This window comes from Heptranchias perlo, chromosome X (assembly GCF_035084215.1).
Source record: "Heptranchias perlo isolate sHepPer1 chromosome X, sHepPer1.hap1, whole genome shotgun sequence".
In the NCBI taxonomy this organism is placed as follows: domain Eukaryota; kingdom Metazoa; phylum Chordata; class Chondrichthyes; order Hexanchiformes; family Hexanchidae; genus Heptranchias; species Heptranchias perlo.
This window is the reverse complement of record NC_090370.1, coordinates 21,719,647-21,746,667: the sequence shown is the minus strand read 5'-3', so window position 1 is coordinate 21,746,667 and position 27,021 is coordinate 21,719,647. Positions and strand designations below refer to the sequence as shown.

The following is a 27,021-nucleotide window of genomic DNA, read 5'->3' as shown; positions in this document are numbered from 1 at the left end:
TGCTCCAGGTGAGGATCGAACTCACAACCTCGGCATTGCTCGAGCCGGATACTGTTATTTTAGTACCGCGCGCTGACCGATTGCGCGACTGGAGCCCCACGTGGGTTCGGCGCGCAGCAAACAGCCTCATTTGCGGCCGTTGAGACTCTCTGTTCTTCCAGTCTGTTTCCAAGTGAACACATGCAGCAAACTGCCGTTCGGACATTGGTGTTTCATTGGTCGAATTCTCGCCTGCCTCACAGGAAGCTGGGGTTCGATTACCGCCCAATGCAGGGGCATTTTCATTCGGTATTCATGAAATCGCGTGAATTGGGATAAATTCATATTCAGCTTCAATCTGCACAACATCTTGAGACATTTTCTTTTCTCCACGTGTGTTGCGTTGACGAAACCTCGTCATTCTGTCCTCGAGAGCTGAAACAGGCTCTGGAATTCAGTCAATCCTGCCTTCTGCATCGCTGAAACGATGTGAGAAGCAAATGAGTGAATTTTCAACAAAAGTGGCGCCAGAACACCGCTCGATTGGGATTTGAACCCGAGACCTCTCGCATAAATGATCAGCAAAACCGCCCGCAGCGAGGATTCTTCCCCACGACATCCCAGCCGCCACGAATTGGGTCGTGCAACCAGTGTGCAATTCGCAACCACCCACAGCCGACCAGCCAGCCTTTCAGGCCCCATCTGATTATCCAATCTCGTTTTCTATTCCGATGTTCAGCAGTGTCAAGTTGAGCACGAACTATTTCAAGTCACCAATATTAGGCTCTCTTTACCACATTCGTTTTGAATGAACGACTTGTATTATCAAGTAAAACTTTGCAGAATTTACTGCTCTGAAGCTACATTGTCATCTGTCTCGGCATCCACAGGTTATACACTGAACCATGAGGAGAATAAAGTTGCTAATTTTTCACTGTGAGGGAGAAGAGAGATAAATGTGGAGACATTAGCTTCGAATTCATCAGCTGGGATGCACTTTTGCTTCTCCGACCGTCTCAGTCTTTCTTTCTTTACCCTTCTCTGTTGGTTTTGCAGGTTCGATCAGCCTTGGCCGTTCAAGGAAGCCTGAGAAGTCCATCAGGGGAAAATACAAAGAGTCAAGAGACTGAGACAGGGAGAGATAGAGAGATTAAAGTACAGGAAAAAAGAGTGTAAATGTCAACTTTTGCGAATTAGCAGAATTAAAGATGGAGCTGGGAACAATTCCTTCATGTATTTTGAAATCTTGCAAGAGACCATCGGGCTTTCAATTCAAAGTGTCCATGTTGCGGAGTATCTCTCCTCGAGTTGGAAAACTGATCATTTAATTTGAACTCAAACAGCTGCGATGCAAGGAGAATGCGACAATCCCGAGGATAACCCCATTAGATTACAAGTCCGACTGCTTAACCATTCAACCATTGCTGCACGAGTGTACATTAGAATGCGTACGGTTATCACAGGCGATCTGGCAGACTGTAAATTCTTTCAGACAGGTTTCCAAAGCGACAAATGTAATTTGTTGCCGTTCAGGCATTGGTGTTTAAGCAGGAGAAATCTCGCTTCTATTGCAAGTCAGTTGGATTCGATTCCCGGCCATTACAGAAACTTTTTGCATTGTGCACCCATGAGATTGCCTGAATTGGGATCAATTAACATTCAGATTCAGTCCACACACCATCCTGAGACATTTTCTGTTCTGCCCGTATGTTGTGTCGACAAACCCTTTACATTCTGTCCTTTGGTTCTCAAACATGCTCTGAATATGAATCAATTCTGCCATCGGCAACGCTGAAACGATGTGAGAAACCAATTGGTGATTTTTGACTAAAATAGTGACACAGAGGGAGATCGCCTGGCATTTGAACCTGATGCTCGTCTGTCATTGGAGACTCTCCCATTTCAATCTCCATCTACGGGCTGAGTCTGAATAAATCCGTCAGCTTGTGATTCTTTGCGAGAGAGCGGGAGATGTTGAGAAATGAGCTGAAGATTTCCCTCGATTTATTAATAGTGCACATTCTCGCATACATTAGATAATGGACATTCACATGGACTTTAAACGCTTTATTTTTGTTGATCACACGCTGCTTGAGGGAGGAGCGGCTCCGGGTTTGTTGGAAAGACTGTGCTTGTGCGCGGAGCAACGGGCCAAATGGCCGAGGGGACCTGTTCGGTCCCGAGTCCATCACAGCCTCAGACTGACGAAAGGAAGGGGCGGTCAGTGAAAAAATGGGCGAAGATGTAGTTACTGAGTAGATTTTGAAGGTAGGTGGGTCAGTTAGCAAGGTCACTGAGAGACGATGGATTTTGCAGATGACAGGATGAATAGACACAAATATCTCATCTCCCCGCCTCTTTCAGCAGCTGAATAACTTAATGCTCAAGAGATGTTCTCACTGCCGAAGACCCATTATCTCGAGTCACACTGTCCCTCCAATCCTGCACACGTTGCTTAGCTTTGAAACTGTACATCACCCCCGTGCTCGCTCACCTACATTGGTTCCCAGTTCGCCAATGTCTCGAAGTTAAAATCCTCTTTCTTGTGTTCAGATCCCTCCGTGGCCTCGCCTCTCCCTATTGATGAAACCACCCCCAGCCCGACAACCCTCCGAGATCACTGTGTTCCTCAAATTATGGCCTGTTTTGCACTCCTGATTTTAATGGCTCCACCACTGGCGGTCTTGCCTTCAGCTGCCTGGGCCCAATTCTCTGGAATACCTGATTTAAACCCCGTCGCCTCTCTCTCCTCCTTTATGACGCTCATTACAACCGACCTTTTTCACTAAGTTTTATTTAACCTGTTCGAATATCTCCTTTTGTGGATCTGTGTCAAATGTTATCTGATTACGCTCCTATGAATCGTCTTGGGACAGTTTATTGTGTTAAAGGCCCGATATAAATGTGAGTTGCTATTAATTGTAAGGTCTCCCATCATTTAAAGAAGTAAGGATGTGACAGTAAGCTTGGTAACTCCGAAGTGTCTATTGCTGCACCCGATTCCCCGTTTCCATCAGCAGCCCAGATGCACGCTCTCGAGAGGATGTGTCTGGTGAGACTGAGGGTAAATCACAGGGTGAAGCACCGAGCACCAGTGAGCAGGAGGAGCTGGAAATAATCATGATAATTACTGTTACACACAAACTTTGAACAGCCTATACGTTAAAGAATGACCCAATATAAAACCAATCGCCAGTTCCAGAGTCGATGTACTCGGGTCGTGATTTGCACACTGTTCTGACTCACTTGGTACCAGACGCGCTGCCGTCAACAGTAAAGAGTTGGAGCCGGATCCAGAAGAGTGAAATCAGGACCGACCTCTGCGGAGTACCCAGAGTTTGGGAGGCCAATTAAGAGCAGCAGCCAGAGCGGTTTCTAAACCAGCCGCTGATGCCTGAGTGAAGCGAGTCCCATTCCGAGCCGTTTCTGCCAGCCGCCTGCCGGGCCTCGTCGCACGGAAGGGGACCGATTCAGGACTAACTCCCACACACAGATTTCAGTCAGGAAGGCTGTCTCCAGTATTGGCTCAGGTGGTCGAGCGATCTAAAACGCGGTGTTTAGTTCACGATTTCTTCTGTAGATGGGGGTTTAAATTGCACTTAGAACATTGTAATTTTTATTCACTTACGGAGTTATTTCTGTGCATTCGGCTGGAGGTCCTTTTTCCTGCCCAGTGAGATTTGCCCCTTCAAAAAAATCAACCCGCCCTCCATCCACGGCAGTCTTTGACGTCCATCGGTTTATGGTAAAACCGAGCTTTAAACTAAAATATACAATACAAAAACACACGGCGGGTCATTCAATATAAGCGGAGAGAAGAGGCAATTTTAATTTCGGCTCTACTGATTTAAACATTAAATAAACGAACCGTTTGTAAACAGCAAAGGAAGTGACAGAACTGGGAAAAGTGACCTTGCTAACTGACCCTTCTACCAAAAAATCTACTCAATAACTGCTCTTCGCCCATTTTTTCACGAACCTCTACTTCCTTTCGTGAGTCTGAGGCTGTGATGGACTCGGGGAACAAAAATGTCCTCTCCGCCATTTGGCCCTTTGCTCCCCGCACAAGCACAGTCTTTCCAACAAACCCGGATGTACCAATGCGCTCCTCCCTCCAGCAGGCTGTGATCGATAAATAAAAATTGTTGAAAGTCTGTGTGAAAGTCCATTATCTAATGTATGTGAGAATGTGCACTATTAATGAATCCACGGAAATCTTCAGCACATTTCTCAACATCTCCCGCTATCTCGCAAAGAATCACAAGCTGACGGATTTATTCAGACTCAGCCCGGAGATGGAGATTTAAATGGGAGAGTCTCAAATGACAGACGAGCATTTGGTTCAAATGCCAGACGAGCCCCCTCTGTGTCACAATTTTAATCAAAAATCACCAATTGGTTTCTCACATCGTTTCAGCGTTCCCGATGGCAGAATTGACTTACATTCAGAGCATGTTTGAGAACCAAAGGACAGAATGCAAAGTGTTCAACGACGCAACATCCAAGCAAAAAAGAAAATGTCTCAAAATGGTGCTGGACTGAATCTGAATATTAATTGATCCCAATTCAGGCAATCTCATGGGTGCTTCATGCTAAAAGTTTCCGGAATGGCTGGGAAACGAAACCTACTGAATTGCAAAGAAAGCGAGATTTCCACCACTTAACCCTCAATTACTAAACGGCAGCACGTTACATATATCGCTTTGGAAAACTGTCTGAAAGAATTTACAGTCTGCCAGATCGCCTGTGATAACCGTTTGCATTCTGATGCATAACCGTATAGAAATGGCTGAATGGTTAAGGCTTTCGGCTAATAATTTAATCGACTTTTCCGAGGCATGTTCATATCTTCCTTGCATCGGAAGTGTTTGGGTTCAAGCGAAATAATCGTCTTTCAAACTCTCGGAAAGATTCTCCGCAACGCGGGCACTTTCAGTTGGAAATCTAATGTTCTCTTGCAGGATTTCAAAATACATGAAGGAATTGCTCCCAGCTCCATCTTAAATTCTGCTAATTCGCAAAAGTTGACAATTGCACTCTTTTTTCCTATACTTTAATCTCCCTGTCTCAGTCTCTTGAATCTTTGTATTTTCTTCTGGTGGACTTCTCAGGCTTCCTTGAACGGCCAATGCTGATCGAAACTGCAAAACCAACAGGGGAGGGTAAAGAAAGAAAGACTGAGACGGTAGGAAAAGCAAAAGTGCATCCCAGCTGATGAATTCGGAGCAAATGTCTCCATATTTATCTCTCTTCCCCCTCACAGTGAAAAGTTAGCAATTTTATTTTACTTATGGTTCAGTGTTTTACCTGCGGATGCCGAGACAGATGACAATGCAGGTTTAGAGGAGTAAATTCTGCAAAGCTTTACTCGAGAATATCAGTCGGTCATTCAAAACGAATGTGGTAAAGCTCGTCCAATATTGGTGACTTGAAATAGTTAGTGCTCAACTTGACATTGCTGGACATCGGAATAGAAAATGAGATTGGATGGACAGAAGAGATTGAAAGGCTGGCTGGTCGGCTGTGGGTGGCTGCGAATTGTGTTCTGGCTGCACGGCCTTGTTCGTGGCGGCTGTTTGGTCTTGGGGTACAATTATCGCTTACGGAGGTTTCACTGATTGTTTGTGCGAGAGGTCCCGGGTTTAAATCCTAATCCAGCACGGCTGTTTCGCAACTTACGGTGAAAACTCACTCGTTTGCTTCTCACATTTGTTCAGCGATACAGAAGGCAGAATTGACTTAATTCCAAAGCAAGTTTCAGCTCCAGAGGATAAAATACCAAGGTTTCGTCAACGCAACACACGTGGAGAAAAGAAAGTGTCCCAAGATGGTGTGCAGATTGAAGCTGATTGTGAATTTATCCCAATTCACGCGATGTCATGAATGCAGAATGAAAATGCTCCTGCATTGGGCGGTAATCAAACCTCTGCATCCTGTGTGACAGGCAGGAATTTGACCACGAAAACACCAATGGCCGAACGGCAGTTGGCTGCATGTTTCCACTTGGAAACCTGTCAGAAAGAACATGCAATCTCACAGGCCCAAAATGACGGTGTTTGGTGGAACTAAATCGTACGCAGTGCGAGTGGTGCAATCGGTTCGCGCCCAGTACTTAAATACCAGTATTCGGCTCCAGTAAACGCCGAGGTTGTGCATTCGAGCCTCACGTGGAGCAGTTGAACCTTTTGCTTCTGAACACTTCCACCCGAGTTGAAGACACAGCTGGTCTGTTCCATGAAGCATCTCCTTCTTCGTGTTCTCATGTGGGCACTGATGGTCCTCTGGCCGGCCGTATTGCTATAGCAGGTGTGAGCTTATTTGTTCATCGGCGGGAGAGGGGGCGATTGGCGACAGCATGAAATGGCAAAGGAGGCGGCACGAGATCTTTAAATTTAATGAACCGAACACACAATTCTTCTTTTCGTGAAACAGACATTCTTCTGTTTGAAGTGTCGTGTCGGAAAATTCGGAAGGTTAATGTGTTACCCGGTGTCACTGAGTAACGGGTGGAATTATTCCGTTTTCAGTTGTTGATCCGCTGACAGGGCGAGAGACTTTTTCCAGCTCCCGTGTGGGACAAGTTTAGCTTTTGAGCCACTGGGTAAAGTGTTGTTTTTAATTGGTGCTCACGAATGACAAGACATTTGGCACAAACAAGAAGAATTGTAAACTCACGAGTTACCTCTCCATGTTTCTCACATCAGGTTCAAAACAAATAAGGATTTTCCTCAAGACATGAATGAGAATTTTATAAAACGGACCCTCACTCTTGTTCGACGCCCATAGAGATAATTTAGAAACCTACCATGAATCTTTATGATGGATGCGCACAAAACTATAAATCTGGGTCGCTCAATCGGTAAAACATTCGATTTTTAGCGAAGTCGTGATTTGATGGTACAGGGTTCAAGTCCCTTTTCAGGCTGTTCAGTTCAAAACAGTTTGGAAGTTCTGCTTTTCCAGCGGAGGAACAATTGCGGGAGAGACGATGCCTGCGATGTGTGTCAATATGTTGACTTTTGGTGATCATTTACAGAAAAGGACTTTGTTTCTTCTCTGATCACTATTTTTACCAGAAACATTCGGACTGCTGATGATCATTTGGAAAGACCACTGATTGCCCGTTCACACCACCCGTCCCTTGTTTGTACAGAGATTGCTTAGTGTTTAAACTGCTTCAAAGTGATTCTCTTCCATATTTACCTGGAAATGATTGGATTGGTGCATTTATCTGTAGCGTGTCAATTGGATGGTTAACACTGAGTTTAGTTGGGCTGATCTGATTTCTTTGCTCGAATAAATTAAATACTTTTTAACCCCCACCCACTCCTTGCAGACACTTCCAGCATCATCTACGTGGGCGGTAGAATGCAGAGACATTCAGCGCGACAAATCATCCGTGCTGCCTCTTACCGAAACTCGGGAACAATGTAAACCATTTCAGCCTCTCAGATGCAACACTATAAGAAAATACATACTTGCTCTCGAGGCAGTACAAAGAAGGTTCACTCGGTTAATCCCGGGGATGAGGGGGCGGACATATGAGGAGAGGTTGAGTAGATTGGGACTCTACTCATTGGAGTTCAGAAGAATGAGAGGCGATCTTATTGAAACATATAAGATTGTGAAGGGTCTTGATCGGGTGGATGCAGTAAGGATGTTCCCAAAGATGGGTGAAACTAGAACTAGGGGGCATAATCTTAGAATAAGGGGCTGCTCTTTCAAAACTGAGATGAGGAGAAACTTCTTCACTCAGAGGGTGGTAGGTCTGTGGAACTTGCTGCCCCAGGAAGCTGTGGAAGCTACATCATTAGATAAATTTAAAACAGAAATAGACAGTTTCCTAGAAGTAAAGGGAATTAGGGGTTATGGGGAGCGGGCAGGAAATTGGACATGAAGCTGAGTTCGAATCGGTCAATGCCCTGTGGGTGGCGGAGAGGGCCCAGGGGCTATGTGGCCGGGTCCTGCTCCGACTTCTTGTGTTCTTTAGATTTGTGGTTGGGATCAGATCAGCCATGATCTTATTGAATGGCGGAGCAGGCTCGAGGGGCCGATTGGCCTACTCCTGCTCCAATTTCTTATGTTCTTATGTTCTTATGCCGATGTCGCCAATTTCATCTTGTGCAGCAAGAACCCCTGGTGATTTTTCAGTAACCGAAGTTCGCTTCACTTTCCCCAAAGTTTGCTCTAAGAGAGAACAACGAAAAATGAAGGAAAAGTGAGCGTTTCTTCTTTGTTGTCGAATCAAAATCGCTGCTTTCATTCCTTCCACCGTTGATCTTACCGCGGGTTATGAACCTTCTGCACTCCGCTATTTATATCACATGACCAGAAAGTGAAACAAGTTGAATGTGAAAGTGGGAGCGACAAACTGGATCAAGCGGATAGGCGGGGAGGGATATTGCAGAACAAGCAGCCAAGGAACGAGGAGCGGCTCAGCTGTCGCAAAAGAACAAAATAAATTGGATCAGGAGTCGGCCTTACGGCCCCTCGAGCCTGTTTCGCCATTCATGGCTGATCTTCGACCTCGACTCTATTTTCCCGCCCGATCCCCATATTCCCACACGGCACTTCAAACAGAAGAATGCCTGTTTCACGAAAAGAAGAATTGTGCGTTCGTTTTTTTAGATTTTCAGATCTCGTCTCGCCTCCTTTGCCATTTCATGCTGTCGCCAATCGCCCCTCTCTTCCGCCTATTAACAAGTAAACTCACACCTGCTTTGTAATCCGGCCGGCCAGAGGAAGCAAAGCGCCCACCTGAGAACACGAAGAAGGAGATGCCGAATGGGACAGACCAGCTGGACCTTGAACTCCGGCGGAAGTGTTCAGATGCAAAAGGTTCAACTGCTCCAGGTGAGACTCGAACTCAAAACCTCAACATTTTTAGAACCGAATTGCTGTTCCTGAAGTATCGCACGCTCAACGATTGCACCACGAGAACCGCATCGTTACCAAATTCTCATCAAACAGCCTCAATTGCGGCCTGTAAGATTGTATGTTCTTTCAGACAGGTTTCCAAGTGGACACACACAGCTAACTGTTTTAGTGGTCGAATTCTTGCCTGCCACACAGAAAGCTGGGGTTTGATTACCGCACAACGCAGGAGCATTTTTTTCATTCTGCCTTCATGACATCGCGTGAAATTGGATAAATTCATATTCAGCTTCAATCTGCACAACATCATGAGACATTTTCGTTTTTCCAGGTGTGTTGCATTCACTTAACCTCGGCTTCGACACGGAAAGTGTGCGAGATGTTTGGAACATTCTTCTTCAGACGGTAATTGATGCTAACTCACTTGTGATTGTTAAATCTGATATTAATATATTTCTGTGAACCAATGTTATTGCGTGATATGAGGCTAAGACGGATATGTGGAGTTAGGTCACAGCTCCACTATGATCTCATTGAATGGTGGAACAGGCTCGACGGGCTAAATGCCGCTGCCACTTGCTCCTCCTGATATGCGCCACTTTCACCTGCAAGAAAGTGGGACGTGTGTCTGTGTGATGGCTGATAGCTGCCAGTGTGTGTGACCTGTGAGTTGTTGGTGGGCGGCTTGCAACAGTGGCAACGTGTGAGGGTGAGAGGAAGTCTCTGGTTTGAAGAGTTGAGTACTGATGGAAAGAGTTTGTTGGTATCTGGGTGATGGGAATGTCGTGCGTGGTGCAATTGGTAGGTGACATCATTTGAGAGTTGACCTCACTCACCTTGACCACTCAAGTCAAAGCATTGAACTTCTTCCTGCACTGCATCGAAGTCCATGCTACTGTGCGCCTGGCAATGACTTCGTCCCCCGCTGCCTCCCGCTACCTTTTGGATATATGTCTGGAGGGCCTCTTGCCCACCCCCACCCCCCAACCTCTGCAAATATAGGATATCCCTCCTTCTGCCCAACTCTTGCAACAAGGTCTCTCAGCATCAGCAGAGAAGCTTGTTGCATGCACTCTCCAGGCTTGGTACCAACTGAGATCGACAGATTGGTGAGGACTGGCGTGCAGATTGGAGGATGTGGGATTTAGTTGTGTGCAACCTTTATTCAATGGTTTAACATAACTCATCAGCGTGTGAACAGAAGGATGGAACCTGCATCTGTGTTTTACGTGTGAGATGTCTCATCTCAATTCAGACTCCGTGCAGACAGTCGACTGTTATTTTCAGCAAATAACAGGTACCAGCGACCTTTGACAGATTTCGAAGAAACATCCTCCCTTTAAGAGATTGAGCTCCCCTGGTGGTGGAAAGCGCATATTGCATTGATCCCACGTGCAAGGCCCGGAATGGAACGCTGAATGCAGGTGAGTTTTCGGGACAGTCGAATCTTGCGTCCTGCCTGCGCCTGGGTCATTGGGCGCGGGGAAACAGCGCATCACGCTACCTGCGCCGAAATAAGGCCTTTATCAAATTTTCCCCCAAAATTTCCTGCATACGCCAGTCGACAGGATTCCAATATGGTACCTGGCACATGGGGCAACAGGAAAAAGGATTGCATTTAGATAGCGCCCTTCACCACCTCAGACGTCCCAAAGCGCTTGACAGACAATGAAGCACTTTTTGAAATGTAATCACTGCTGACATGCAGGAAACGAGGCACCCAATTTGCGCCCAGCAAGATCCCAAACACAGCGATTTGATAATGAGCAGATAATGTGTTATAGTGTTGTGGCTGAAGGGATAAACATTGAACAGTTCTCCGGGGAGAATTAATCACCTTTCAAGACGGAGACAAGGTGATTGTTTCAGTTCGAGTTTTGACCTTTGTAATGTTTTTCTTTCCTTATTTTTATCTTCTTCGGATTCCAACTGATCAGAAAAATGACAACGGAACTCTCACAGAATTTTCGATAAATCTGTCACTCAAAATAAACAATGTTATAAATAAAGAAATAAACCGGATTGAGACGGTTCACTTCACTGAAACGTCGAATTCCTATTAAACAGACGCGCGGAGTCACAACAGCTCATCGCTGATCTGCACCTCAACTCCATTTAGCGAAATTGAAACTGGAAAACTCATGTTTCGAGACGAATTTACTAATTTCCTGAAAATGAAAATCACGAAACCAGCAAAACATTCCCTCCCCTGATTAAACACACAGCAAGGGAATGTGTCGAATATAAAGCAAGAAACCCGCGATTGTATTTTTACACGGATAGAATACCGTGCTCAATATTAACACTAACACTGAGCGCCAGGTCTGGATCTGACCCGTTTTCCCCGTGGTGCGGGACCCCGTCCGCTCTTATATTTACCAAAAAAAGAAAATCAGAAAATAATAATCTCACCCAGCAGAATTGGGGATTGTTCGTATTTTACAGGACAGGATGAGGCCACTCGGCCCGTCGGGCTTGGATAGTAAATTCTGTTCACATTCTCCGCTCGGTGTTGTTCTCCGTGTACATTTTTAGTTTACCGATTTGTCTTTTATTTTATTTCCCCTGTATCTATTTTGCAGACTGAGTGCGAAAGAGATTCGCTTTGGAGGCAAAACATTTTGATCAAAGATTTGTTTATTCTGATTGTAGGTTTCTTGCAGACCCAGTGGAAGTTCAGTTGTCGTATCCTGATAATTCGGAAACAGCAGAGCCAACTTAGAATCATAGAATCATAGAATCATAGAAGTTACAACATGGAAACAGGCCCTTCGGCCCAACATGTCCATGTCGCCCAGTTTATACCACTAAGCTAGTCCCAATTGCCTGCACTTGGCCCATATCCCTCCATACCCATCTTACCCATGTAACTGTCCAAATGCTTTTTAAAAGACAAAATTGTACCCGCCTCTACTACTGCCTCTGGCAGCTCGTTCCAGACACTCACCACCCTTTGAGTGAAAAAATTGCCCCTCTGGACCCTTTTGTATCTCTCCCCTCTCACCTTAAATCTATGCCCCCTCGTTATAGACTCCCCTACCTTTGGGAAAAGATTTTGACTATCGACCTTATCTATGCCCCTCATTATTTTATAGACTTCGATAAGATCACCCCTTAACCTCCTGCTCTCCAGGGAAAAAAGTCCCAGTCTGTCTAACCTCTCCCTGTAAGTCAAACCATCAAGTCCCGGTAGCATCCTAGTAAATCTTTTCTGCATTCTTTCTAGTTTAATAATATCCTTTCTATAATAGGGTGACCAGAACTGTACACAGTACTCCAAGTGTGGCCTCACCAATGCCCTGTACAACTTCAACAAGACATCCCAACTCCTGCATTCAATGTTCTGACCAATGAAACCAAGCATGCTGAATGCCTTCTTCACTACCCTATCCACCTGTGACTCGACTTTCAAGGAGCTATGAATCTGTACTCCCAGATCTCTTTGTTCTATAACTCTCCCCAACGCCCTACCATTAACGGAGTAGGTCCTGGCCCGATTCGATCTACCAAAATGCATCACCTCACATTTATCTAAATTAAACTCCATCTGCCATTCATCGGCCCACTGGCCCAATTTATCAAGATCCCGTTGCAATCCTAGATAACCTTCTTCACTGTCCACAATGCCACCAATCTTGGTGTCATCTGCAAACTTACTAACCATGCCTCCTAAATTCTCATCCAAATCATTAATATAAATAACAAATAACAGCGGACCCAGCACCGATCCCTGAGGCACACCGCTGGACACAGGCATCCAGTTTGAAAAACAACCCTCTACAACCACCCTCTGTCTTCTGTCGTCAAGCCAATTTTGTATCCAATTGGCTACCTCACCTTGGATCCCATGAAATTTAACCTTATGTAACAACCTACCATGTGGTACCTTGTCAAAGGCTTTGCTGAAGTCCATGTAGACCACGTCTACTGCACAGCCCTCATCTATCTTCTTGGTTACCCCTTCAAATAACTCAATCAAATTCGTGAGACATGATTTTCCTCTCACAAAACCATGCTGACTGTTCCTAATTAGTCCCTGCCTCTCCAAATGCCTGTAGATCCTGTCCCTCAGAATACCCTCTAACAACTTACCCACTACAGATGTCAGGCTCACTGGTCTGTAGTTCCCAGGCTTTTCCCTGCCGCCCTTCTTAAACAATGGCACAACATTTGCTACCCTCCAATCTTCAGGCACCTCACCTGTAGCGGTGGATGATTCAAATATCTCTGCTCGGGGACCCGCAATTTCCTCCCTAACCTCCCATAACGTCCTGGGATACATTTCATCAGGTCCCGGAGATTTATCTACCTTGATGCGCGTTAAGACTTCCAGCACCTCCCTCTCTGTAATATGTACACTCCTCAAGACATCACTATTTATTTCCCCAAGTTCCCTAACATCCATGCCTTTCTCAACCGTAAATACCGATGTGAAATATTCATTCAGGATCTCACCCATCTCTTGTGGTTCCGCACATAGATGACCTTGTTGATCCTTAAGAGGCCCGACTCTCTCCCTAGTTACCCTTTTGCCCTTTATGTATTTGTAGAAGCTCTTTGGATTCACCTTTGCCTGATCTGCCAAAGCAATCTCATATCCCCTTTTTGCCCTCCTGATTTCTCTCTTAACTCTACTCCGGCAATCTCTATACTCTTCAAGGGATCCACTTGATCCCAGCTGCCTATGCATGTCATATGCCTCCTTCTTCTTTTTGACTAGTGCCTCAATCTCCCGAGTCATCCAAGGTTCCCTACTTCTACCAGCCTTGCCCTTCACTTTATAAGGAATGTGCTTACCCTGAACCCTGGTTAACACACTTTTGAAAGCCTCCCACTTAACAGACGTCCCTTTGCCTGCCAACAGACTCTCCCAATCAACTTCTGAAAGTTCCTGTCTAATACCATCAAAATTGGCCTTTCCCCAATTTAGAATTTTAACTTTTGGGCCAGACCTATCCTTCTCCATAGCTATCTTAAAACTAATGGAATTATGATCACTGGTCCCAAAGTGATCCCTCACGAACACTTCTGTCACCTGCCCTTCCTTATTTCCCAAGAGGAGGTCAAGTTTTGCCCCCTCTCTAGTCGGGCCATCCACATACTGAATGAGAAATTCCTCCTGAATACACTCAACAAATTTCTCTCCATCCAAGCCCCTAATGCTATGGCTGTCCCAGTCAATGTTGGGAAAGTTAAAGTCCCCTACTATTACCACCCTATTTTTCTTGCAGCTGTCTGTAATCTCCTTACATATTTGCTCCTCAATTTCCCGTTGACTATTTGGCGGTCTGCAGTACAATCCTATCAAAGTGATCTCTCTCTTCTTATTTTTCAGTTCTACCCATATAGACTCAGTGGGCGAACCCTCGGATATATCCCTTCTCACTACTGCCGTGATGTTCTCCCTAACTTGCTGGAAGAGAGAAAACAATAAATGGACAACATCAACAAAGTGAAAGGAAGAGAAAGAGACAAGCAGAGTCTTCACCACACCTGCCCCGGTTTAAGATCTTTTGCTGAACTGCTATCACAGTGGCCGCGTGGCCTAATGGATAAGGCGTCTGACTTCGGTGTTAATCGTGATGTTATCAGAAGATTGCAGGTTCGAATCCTGCCGCGGTCGTTTTTACACTTGTTCCAATGTGCGCCGCAACTGTTGCGCACCGGACAGTTTCTTGCAGGAACTGACCTGATGGAACGGATATCCGTAAATTCCTTTGCTTGCAGAAGTTGACTCGACATTTTCAATATTGTCGATCTGGGTGCACGGGAAGGACATCGTGTAAAAGTGACTTTATTTCTGCTGTTTGGATTCAGAAATGGTCGGCGAATCCATTGTGCTCTGTATGTATTGGCCCGAACCCCATCCGTGTCGTTATTGTATTGAACTTTTGTTGCGGCCCAACTTAAATTTTGTGCAATCAAAATGGGCTTGAATGCCATTATTATCAATCCAACACCGGAGTTTTAAGGCTGTGTCCCTAGATTGTTGATATTTTGTTTAAATATAGACGGATGATTGGAATTGTTCACCTGCGGTAATGGGATAAAGGTCGAGAAGAGAGGACGGATCGGAGATAGATCTTTCTGTCCTTCCTTGCTGCCTCTGGGGTTTACAGCGAATGAAAGATTAACGGGAACAGCAAATGATAAGGGAGGTGGAACATAAAGTGTTAACATTATCCATCAGGAAGAAATCTAATTTCAAAACTTTTTAACAATCTTGAACCTGTCCAGTTATTAGATTTACACCAAGTCTGAACATTTTTTCTGTTAAATTTAATTCCTCCACCCGCTCTTCATCAAGAAAAATTAAATCTGGAGGGAGCTCCCTTCCAGATTTGAGGCAAGGATCTGTCTCATTGTTAACAGTCTCCCGTTTTGAACTAGAATCCCACCCATGGCTCGGTTCCCAGTAACTGCTGCCGAGATTGAAGGACTTCGGTCCCTCCTGCATCTCCTGCATTTTACCATCTCCCGATTATTCGATCAGTATTTGGGAACTGTATTTGGAGTCATACCTAGCACAAAGGAAGATGGTAGTGGTTGTTGGAGTCCAATCATCTCAGCACCAGGGCATTGCTGCAGGAGTTCCTCAAGGTAGTGTCCTAGGCCCAACCATCTTCAGCTGCTTCATCAATGACCATCCCTCCATCATAAGGTCAGAAATGGGGATGTTCGCTGATGACTGCACAGTGTTCAGTTCCATTCGCAACCCCTCAAATAATGAAGCAGTCCGAGCCCGCATGCAGCAAGACCTGGACAACATCCAGGCTTGGGCTCATAAGTGGCAAGTAACATTCGCGCCAGATAAGTGCCAGGCAATGACCATCTCCAACAAGAGACAGTCTAACCACCTCCCCCTGTCATTCAATGGCATTACCATCACCGAATCCCCCACCATCAACATCCTGGGGGTCACCATTGACCAGAAACTTAATTGGACCAGCCATATAAATACTGTGGCTACAAGAGCAGGTCAGAGGCTGGGTATTCTGTGGCGAGTGACTCACCTCCTGACTCCCCAAAGCCTTTCCACCATCTACAAGGCACAAGTCAGGAGTGTGATGGAATACTCTCCACTTGCTTGGATGAGTGCAGCTCCAACAACACTCAAGAAGCTCGACACCATCCAAGATAAAGCAGCCCGCTTGATTGGCACCCCATCCACCACCATAAACATTCACTCCCTTCACCACCGGCGCACTGTGGCTGCAGTGTGTACCATCCACAGGATGCACTGCAGCAACTCGCCAAGGCTTCTTCGACAGCACCTCCCAAACTCGCGACCTCTACCACCTAGAAGGACAAGAGCAGCAGGCACATGGGAACAACACCACCTGCACGTTCCCCTCCAAGTCACACACCATCCCGACTTGGAAATATATCGCCGTTCCTTCATTGTCGCTGGGTCAAAATCCTGGAACTCCATTCCTAACAGCACTGTGGGAGAACCGTCACCACACGGACTGCAGCGGTTCAAGAAGGCGGCTCACCACCACCTTCTCGAGTGCAATTAGGGATGGGCAATAAATGCTGGCCTCGCCAGCGACGCCCACATCCCGTGAACGAATAAAAAAAAAAGAACATGGGAGAAAGCCTGGGTTTAAATCCCGAACATTTAAATCCCCAGCAATCTGCCTGTTGATCCCATTCCACGGTGCCTTTAGTTAACAATAACCGCGGGAGCGCAATTGGAATCCAGTCCGCAGTTTGTTTCCTTCTCCGTTCCTGTTCTCTCCTCGTTTCTCTCAAAGACGATGCACTGTTCGGATCAGGAATCGAGTTCGGATCAGCCCTGTGACAGACAGACAAGAATCCGTCACTGAAACCCCGAGACACAGGGAATGTTGTTCATTCTGTTCCAGGGACACTTCATAAGTCGGTGAAACCTTCCAATTCCCATTCCCACAAAGGACGGAGCCAAGCGGAGGAGGGACGTGTTTCTCAATGATCGGACGGTGGATCCCATCGAAGTGTGAGTTCTGACGGTCGATGGGTGACTGTGGAACGCCGTGAGGGCTTTGAGTTTCAATCCCTTAAACTTGGTGCCTTCAGTGCGCTCTTTGGTGTTCGTGTTACTGAGTCAGGAATGTTGGACAAGAGAGCGGGAGAATTCCCTGCGCTTCTTTCATCAGCGCTGGGGAATCTCTAACATCCACCGACAGGGCCTCATTTAACTGGGATCAGTGAACAGAGCGAAGGCTTTTGGTACCCGCAGTGGAACAAGGTCTAAACTTTTGACAGATGAGAATTATTTCACGATCATGACAATCCTGCAATTGATGGGACCTCGAGCCACAATGATGCATTCACGGCGTGCGCCATTATCGATCGGTGAATGTTGCAGCAAGTGAGATACGGGTCGGGGGAGGGACAGAATCACAGTGATAGAGAGGGGTGGGAGGGACAATCACAGTGATACAAAGGGGGCGGAGGGCGAATCACAGTGATGGCAGGGGCAGTGAGGGGGAGAATCACAGAGATACATAGAGGAGGGAGGGACACGAATCGCAGTGATGCACGGAGGGCCGGCGGTCTGATTCCCCCTTTTAAGACACTGGCCCGGTCTCACGGCCCTCCGCCCCACCCATCGTTTACCCTGGTTCCCTCAGACAATCCAGACTCGCCCCCCGCCCCTTACCTCTGACACAGACGCTCCTCCCCCACAGACGATCGATGCCCTCATCCGCCAACCTCCCACACAGACGATCCAGACTCCACCATCCCCTCTCCCAGAGATCGGCTATCGTCCTCTACCTCTCCCCCACCTTCGGGCCGATGCCATGTTGGGGTCCAGAGTCTGTGTTGAGAACGCGCAGGGCCTCTCCCTCCTCGGAGTATATGACTGTACCACCAACCCTGTTTTGTCTGTGGGACAGGATCCACCCAGTGCTGGTGATGGAAGAGTCTGGGGCATCAGCTGAAAGCTGTGATTCTGTGAGAATGGTTGTGTTAGGCTGGTGGTTTATCAAGCGACGGGACAACTCTGCCACAAGTTTCCAAATGTTAAAGTGGAGAACTTTGGTGAAAGGCACTGCTGGGATGTGAATCCAAGACCCTTTGTTTACAAGGCAGGTGCTTCAACCACTGAGCCACGGCGCCCACGTGACTTTAATTATTTCCTAACGTTATGGTATTGATACATTTTCCAAGCGATTTTGTTGCGCCTTCTCCCTCAATATTACTGCGCAACGACATCTATCTTTTGATCATCGGTCTCTGAATGGTAAACAATGGGTATCAGTCATGATCTTCTCTTCCTTACCCCCTGTCAGTACATCTTATATCGAGCTCTATTCATCCTGTTGTATTCCCACACTCTCTCCAGACTATCTGGTCTTATCCTATTACATTTCTCATCTCTTCCCACAAAATGTTGGTGAGTAATGTCTGTGATACACCAGGCCCTGACCTCCTCCTGTGGGTGACCTCCGACAAATACTGCACAATAGTTTAATGTGTGTGTGTTTTACATTAGGAAATGTGTATTAGCGCGAGTCTACCTGGTGTATCTATTCTCACACAAACGGCAATGTTGCGTCAGAGCATTTAAATTTCAGAAAGACTTACTTGATGAGGCAAGTTGTCCCTCTCCATTTCAACAAAATATGAACAATCCAGGGATACAGACTTAAAACACCGGTGTCGGATTGGTATTAGTAGCTTTCAGGCCCATTTTGATTGTACAAAACTGACGTTGCGCCGCAACAAAAGTTCAAAACAATAACGGCACGGATGGTATTCGGACCCAAACCGACAGAGCACATTTCTGAATCCAAACAGTAGAAATAAAGTCAATTTTACACTATGTCCTGCCCGTGCACCCAGATCGACAATGTTCAAAATGTGGAGTCAATTTCTGAAAGCAAAGCAATTGACGGATTTCCGTTCCATCCGACTGTGAGAAACGGTCGGGTGCAAAACAGTTTGGGCGCACGTCGGACACATTTGCACCCAACGAGTAAGATGACCGCAGCAGGACTCGAACCTGCAATCGTCTGATAACCACGCGATTAATAACGAAATCAAACGCCTTATCCATGAGGCCACGCGGCCAACAATACACTGGTTCACCAAATGACCTTAAACCCTGGATGGTTAAGACTCTGCTTGGATCATTCTCTTCCATCCACATTGTTGATGTTGTTCATTTATTGTTTTCTCTCTTGCAGAGTGAGGGGAAATACAACAAAAGACAGATCGGTAAACTAAAATATGTAAGCAGAACAACACCAAGCGGAGAATGCGAACAGAATTTACTATCCAAGCAAGACGGGCCGAGTGGCCTCATCCTGTCTTGTAAAATACGAACAATCTCCAATTCTGCTGGGTGAGATATATTATTTACTGATTTTCTTTTTTTGGTAAATATAAATTTGGACGGGGTCCCGCACCACGGGGTAAACGGGTCAGATCCACACCTGGCGCTCAGTGTAAATGTTAATATCGAGCACGGTATTCTATCCGTGTAATGATAAATTCGCGGGTTTCTTGCGAGATATTCGACACATCCCCTTGCTGTGTGTTTCATCAGGGCAGGGAATATTTTGCTGGTTTCGTGATATTCATTTTTCAGGAAATTAGTAAACTCGTCTCGAAACATGAATTTTCCAGTTTCTATTTCGCTAAATGGAGTTGAGGTGCAGATCAGCGATGAGCTGCTGTGACTCCGCCGCGCCGGTTTAACCGGAATTCGACGTTTCAGTGAAGTGAAGTGAACCGTCTCAATCCGGTTTATTTCTTTATTTCGAACATTGTTTATTTTGAGTGACAGATTTATCGAAAATTCATTGAGAGTTCAGTTGTCAGTTTTCTGAACAGTTGGAATCTGAAGAAGATAGAAATGAGGAAAGAAAAACATTACAAAGGTCCAAACTCGAACTGATACAATCACCTTGTCTTCACCTTGAAGGGTAAATAGTTCTCCCTGCTACCCTGTTCAATATTTATCCCTCCAGTAACATCACTATAACACATTATCTGGTCATTGTCACATCGCTGTGTTTGGGATCTTGCTGTGTGTTTAAATTGGCTGCCTCGTTTTCTACATGTCAGCAGTGACTACACTTCAAAGAGTGGTTCGTTGTCTGTAAAGCGCTTTGGGACGTCCGAGTTGGTGACGAGCGCAATATAAATGCAATCTTTCTTCCTGTGGCCCCATGTGCCAGGTACCTTATCCGAATCTTGTCGACTGCCGCACACAGGAAACATTGGGGGAAAAATTGGATCAGTGCCGTTTTTGGGCGCAGGTAGCGTGATGCGCTGTTACTCCGCGCCCAATGACCCTTGGGCACGCAGGACGCAAGATCCGGATGGCTCGAAGACTCACCTGCATTCAGTGGTCCATTCCGGCCTTGCAGGGAGAATCATTACAATTCACACTTTCCACCGCCCGGGGGAGCTCAATCTCTTAAAGGGAGGATGTTTCTTGGAAATCGCTGAAAGGGAGCTGGTACCTGTTATTTGCTTAAAATAAAAGCCTACTGTCCAAACGGAGTCTGAACGGAGATCAGACATTGCACACGTAAAACACAGATGCAGGTTCCATCCCTATGTTTGCACACTGATGAGTTATGTTAAAACATTGAATTAAAGTTATACACGACTAAATCCCACATCCTCCAATCTGCACGCCAGACCTCACCAATCTGCAGATCTGAGTTGTTACCAGGCCTGGAGGGTGCATGACCCAAGGTTCTCTGCTGATGCTGAGAGACTGTGGTGCAGGAGTTGAACAGAAGGAGGAGCATGATGTCTCCGCAGGGGTGGGTCCGGGAAAGAGGTCCTCCAGACATATATCGAAAAGGCAGTGGGAGCAGCGGGGGATGTCGTCAATGCCAGGCGCACATCATCATGAACATGGACGCAGTGCAGGGAGAAGTTCGATACTTTGACATGAGCGGTCAAGTTGAGTGAGGACAACTCTCAAGTGGCATCTCCTACCAACTGTACCATGCAATACACCCCCCATCCCCCACATACCAACAAACTCTTTCCATCAGTACTCAACTCTTGTAACCAGACGCTTCCTCTCACTCTTACACATGACCACTGTTGCAAGCTGTCCACCCACAACTCATAGGTCACACACACTGGCAGCTATTTAACCATGACAGGAACATCACCCAGACACACGTCCCGCTTTCTTGCAGGTGAAGGTGGCGCATATCAGGAGGCAGCAAGTGGCAGTGGCATTTAGATATCGACCTCTAACCTAACTCCATATACCCGGCTTAGCCCAATATCCCTTAATACCCTTGGTTCACAGAAATCTATCAATCTAAGATTTAACATTCACAAGTGAGCTACCATCAAGTACCATCTGTAGAAGTGCGTTTCAAACGTCTCCCATCCTTTGCGTATAGAAGCCGAGGTTAAGTGAACGCAACACACCTGGAGAAAAGAAAAAGTCTCAAGATGTTTTGCAGATTGAAGCTAAATATGAATTTATCCCAATTCACGCGATGTCATGAATGCAGAAAATGCTGCTGCATTTGGCGGGAATCGAACTCCCGCTTCCTGTGTGGCAGGCAAGAATTCGACCACGAAAACACCAATAGCCGAACGGCAAATGGCTGCATGTGTCCACTTGGAAACCTGTCTGAAAAAACATACAACCTTCGCGACCGAAAATGAGGGTGTTTAATGAGAGTATTAATACCACGCGGCTTCCGCAGCGCAATCGGTCAGCACGCGGTATTATATAATAGTATCAGGCTCGAGGAATGCCGAAGTGTTGAGTTCGATCCTCCCCTGGAGCATTTTAACCTTTTGCTTCTGAATATTTCCACCGGAGTTCAAGGTACAGCTGGTCTGTTCCATTAAGCTTCTCCTTCTTACTGTTCTCATGTGGGCACTTTGGGTCCTCTGGCCGATCGTATTGAAATTGCAGGTGTGAGTTTAGTTGTTAATAGGCGGGAGATTGGGGCGATTTGCGACAGCAATGAATGGCAAAGGAGGCGGCACCAGATCTGTAAATCTGAAGAACCGAACAGACAATTCTTCTTTTCGTGAAACAGACATTCTTCTGTTTGAAATGTCGTGTAAAGAATATGCGGATCGGGCGGGAAAATAGAGTCGAGGTCGAAGATCAGCCATGATCTTATTGAATGGCGGAGCAGGCTCGAGGGGCCGTGAGGTCTCCTCCTGCTCCTATTTCATATGTTCTGATGTAACAGCTGACCTGCTCCTCGTGGCTTCGCTGTTTGTTTTGCAATATCCCGCCCCGCCTATCCGCTTGATTCAGTTTGTTGCTCCCACTTTCACATTCAACTCGTTTCCAGTCCCTGGTCATGTGATAAAAATAGCGCAGTGAAGAAGGTTTATTGCCCGCAGGAAGAACAGCGGTGGAAGGAATGAAAGCAGCGATTTTGTTTCGCCACCAATGAAGAAACGCTCACTTTTCCTTTATTTTTCGTTGTTCTCTTTTAGACCAAACTTTGGGGAAAGTGAAGCGATCTTCAGTGACTGTAAAATCACCAGGGGTTCTTGCTGCACAAGATGAAATTCGAAACATCGGCATCTGAGAGGCTGAAAAGGTTCACATTGTTCCAGAGTGTCGGGAAGAGGCGGCACGGATTGATTTGTGGCGCTGAATGTCTCTGCATTCCACCGCCCATGTTGATGATGCTGGAAGTGTCTGCATGGAGTGGGAGGGGGTTAAAAAGTATCTAATTTATTCGAGCAAAGAAATCCGAATTTTCCGACACATCACTTCAAACAGACCTGGGAGAGAGCGCAGGACTCGGAGACTGCTCAAGGCCCAGACTCGAAGGCCGACCCGCACTCCGAGCGGCACAGAGGCAATCGGTGCAAAAAAACAAGGAGTGACGTCAGGACAGCAGGTCGGTGAATGGCGGGCGAGTCTTCGTTTTTTTTTCTCTGATTTCGGGAATTGGGTCAAATTGAATTAAAAGCTTGAAGTGTAAAACTCCTGGAAGCTCATTAAAATTAAAGCTTGATCGACTTAACGAGAGTAATATAACCAAAAATAACCGTATTTAAGGCTTAATTTGTTTTTGCTTTGTTTAAGTTCATCTGATAAATTAAGGCATGGCAGGGCAGCTCAAACCTGTCGAATGCACGACCTGTGCCATGTGGGAACTCCAGGACGCTTCCCGTGTCCTGGACAAGCACATGTGCAGGAAGTGTCGTCAGCTGGTGGAGCTCGAGCTCCGGGTTTCGGACCTTGAACAGCAGCTGACGTCACTGCAGTGCATCCGCGAGGCTGAGAATTTCGTGCACAGCACGTTTCAGGAGGTGATCACCCCGCAGATTAACAGAGTGCCGGCAGAGAGTGACTGGGTGACCGCCAGACAGACAAGGACGACCAGGCAGCCAGTGCAGGAGTCCCCTGAGGGCATCTCAATCTCCAACCAGTGTTCAGATCTGGGTGCTGGTGGGGGAAAGGGTTCCTCCGGGGAGTGCAGACAGAGCCAAGTCCAAAGCATCATGGGTGGCTCAGCTGTTAAGGGGGGGAGGAGAAAGGTCAAGAGAACAATAGTGATTGGGGATTCTTTTGTTAGGGGAGCAGACAGGCGTTTCTGCGGCCGCAAACGTGATTCCAGGATGGTATGTTGCCTCACTGGTGCCAGGATCATGGATGTCACTGAGCGGCTGCAGGACATTCTGAAGGGGGAGGGTGAACAGCAAGAGGTCGTGGTCCATATCGGTAGCAACGACATAGGTAAAAAGAGGGATGAGGTCCTGCAATCTGAATGTAAGGAGTTAGGAAATAAGTTAAAAAGCAGGACCTCAAGGGTAGTAATCTCAGGATTACTCCCAGTGCCACGTGTTAGTGAAGAGGTGACGAAAGCAGTGGACAGGGGATTGTCAATGGATGTTATTTATATGGACTTCCAGAAGGCATTTGATAAAGTCCCACATAAGAGACTGTTAGCTTAGATAGAAGCCCATGGATTCGAGGGAAAATACGGACTTGGTTCGGAAGTTGGCTGAGCGAAAGGCGGCAGAGAGTCGGGATTATGGGTAGGTACTCACATTGGCAGGATGTGACTTGTGGAGTCCCACAGGGATCTGTCTTGGGGCCTCAATTATTCACAATATTTATTAACGACTTAAATGAAAGCATGGAATGTCTCATATCTAAGTTTGCCGATGACACAAAGATTAGTTTCATTGTAAGCAGTGTAGATGAAAACATAAAATTACAAAGGGATATTGATAGATTCGATGAATGGACAAAATTGTGGCAAATGGAATTCAATATCGGCAAATGTGAGGTCATCAACTTTGAATCAAAAAAGGATAGAACAGGTTACTTTCTAAATGGTAAAACGTTAAAAACAGTGGATGTCCAAAGGGACTTAGGGGTTCGGCTGCATCGATCATTGAAGTGTCATGAACAGGTGCAGAAAATAATCAAGAAGTCTAATGGAATGCTGGCCTTTATATCCAGAGCACAAGAGTACAAGGGGACAGAAGTTATGCTGCAGCTCTCCTAAACCGTGGTTCGGCCGCACCTGGAGTACTGTACTGTGAGCAGTTCTGGGCACCGCACCTTCGGAAGGACATATTGCCCTTGGAGGGAGTGCAGCGTAGGTTTACTTGGATTACACCCGGACTTCCAGAGTTAAGTTACAAGTCGAAATTACACAAATTGGGGTTGTATTCTCTAGCGTTTAGAAGGTTAAGGCGTGATCTGATCGAAGTTTATAAGATATTGAGGGGAACAGATAGGGTCGATAGAGAGAAACGATTTCCGCTGGTTGGGAATTCTCGGAGTATGGGGCAGAGTATAAAAATTAAAGCCAGACCTTTGAGGAATGAGATTAGAAATCATTTCTACACACAAAGGATGGTTGAAGTTTGGAACTCTCTTCTGCAAAAGTCAATTGATGCTAGCTTAATTGCTAAATTTAAATCTTAGAGAGATAGCTTTTTGGCAACCGAAGTTTTTAAGGCATGTGGGCCAAAGGCAGGTATATGGAATTAGATCACAGATCAGCCATGATCTTATCAAATGGCGGAGCAGGCTCGAGGGGCTGAATGGCAGACTCCTGTTCCGAGATTCCTATGTTCCTAATTTATTCGAGCAAAGAAATCAGATCAGCCCAACTAAACTCAGTGTTAACCATCCAATTGAAAAGCTGCAGATAACTGCACCAATCAAAAGATTTCCAGTTAAATCTGGAAGAGACTCACTTTGAAGCAGTTTGGACACAAAGCAATGTCTGCACAAGCAAGGGACGGGTGGTGTAAACGGGCAATCAGTGGTCTTTCCAACTGATATTCTACTGTCCAAATGCTTCTGGTAAAAATCGTGATCAGAGAAGAACAAAGCCCTTTTCTGAGAATGCTCAACAATGGTCAACATATTGACAAAACATCGCAGGGATCGACTCTCCCACAGTTATTATTCCGCTGGAAAGGCAGAACTTGCCAGCTGTTCTAATATTGATCGCTTGAACAGGGATTTGAACCGTGGACCCTCAGATCACAACTTCGCTTAAAAGTCTGATATTCCACCGAATGAGCTTTCCAGGCCGCCGGATATTTAAATTTCCAGCATGCAGATTCATGTTTGGTCTCTGAATTTTCCCTTGAGGACGTCGATATGGGGTCCATTTCAGAAAATTCTCAGTAACGTTTTGAGGAGAATCCTTGTTTGTGTTGAACCTGATGTGAGAAACATGGAGAGGAAACTCGTGAGTTTACAATTCTTCTTGTTTGTGCTAAATGTCCTGTCATTCGTTCGCACTATTGAAAAAAACAGTTTACCCAGTGCCTCAAAAGCTGAACTTGTCCGACACCGGAGCTGGAAAAGGTCTCTCGACCTGTCGGAGGATCAACAACTGAAAGCGGAATAATTCCACCCGTTAGTCAGTGACACCGGGCAACACATTAACCTTCCGAATTTGCCTACACGACATTTCAAACAGAAGAATGCCTGTTTCACGAAAAGAAGAATTGTGTGTTCTGTTCATTAAATCTAAAGATCTCGTGCCGCCTCCTTTGCCATTTCATGCTGTCGCCAATCGCCCCTCTCCAGCCTATTAACAAATAAACTCACACCTGCTATTGTAATACTGCCGCCTGGAGGACCCTCAGTGCCCACAGGAGAGCACGAAGAAGGAGATGCTTCATGGAACAGGCCAGCGATTCCTTGAACTCGTGTGGAAATGTTCAGAAGCAAAAGTTTCAACTGCTCTCATTGAGATTTCAACTCACAACCACTGCAATTCTCGAGACTGATACTGTTATATAAGTACCGCGCCCTAACCCATTGCGCAACTGGAGCCAGGTGAAATTATTTACCCAACAAACACTCTCATTTCCAGCCTGTGAGATTGCATGTTCTTTCAGACAGTTTTCCGAGTGGACACATGCAGCCAACTGCCGTCCGGCCATTGATGTTTTCGTGGTCGAATTTTTGCCTGTCACACAGGAAGCTGGGTTTGATTACCCCCCAATGCGGGAGCATTTTCATTCTGCATTCATGACATCGCGTGAATTGCGATAAATTCATATTCAGCTTCAATTTGCGCAACATCTTGAGACATTTTCTTTTTTCCACGTGTGTTGCGTCCACAAAACCTCGGCATTCTATCCTCTGGACCTGATACATGCTCTGGAATTAAGTCAATTTTCACTCTAATTGAGGATACAGCCGGACTTGATTGGGATTTTAACCCGTGACGAACAGTGTTGTGCAATGTATAAATCACAGCCACGCACAGCCGACCAGCCAGCCTTTCAGGCCACTTCTGTCCATCCAATCCCGTTTTCTATTCCGATGAACAGCAATATCAAGTTGAGCACTAACTATTTCACGTCACCAATATTAAGCTCTCTTTACCACATTCGTTTCAAATGAACGACTTGTATTATCAAGTAAAACTTTGCCGAATTTATTGCTCTGAAGCTACATTGTCATCTGTCTCGGCATCCGCAGGTTATACACTGAACCATGAGTATTACAAGATTACTAATTTTTCACTTTGAGGGAGAAGAGAGATAAATATGGAGGCATTAGCCTCGAATTCATCAGCTGGGTTGCACCTTAACTTTTCCCCCTGTCTCTCTCCCTCTCATTTCTATCTCGCTGTCTGTCTCTCTCTGTATTTTCTTCTCTCACTCTGTTTCACTTTCTTTGTCCCTTTCTCTCTGCCCCATCTCTCTCCCTTCCTTTCGCTTCCCTCTATA

The 27,021-nt window shown here is 46.0% G+C and overlaps 2 non-coding genes across 2 annotated transcripts; one reads left to right on the top strand and one right to left on the bottom strand.

The window, feature by feature from the left end:
• trnaf-aaa (transfer RNA phenylalanine (anticodon AAA)) lies at positions 1 to 95 on the bottom strand. The gene is made up of 2 exons: positions 58 to 95; positions 1 to 36 (listed from the first exon to the last, which is right to left on the bottom strand). It is a non-coding gene; the product is annotated as a tRNA-Phe (tRNA).
• Positions 96 to 14,387: 14,292 nt separating this feature from the next.
• On the top strand, positions 14,388 to 14,476 carry trnar-ucg (transfer RNA arginine (anticodon UCG)). Its single transcript is given in 2 exon segments — positions 14,388 to 14,424; positions 14,441 to 14,476. It is a non-coding gene; the product is annotated as a tRNA-Arg (tRNA).
• Positions 14,477 to 27,021: the final 12,545 nt, after the last annotated feature.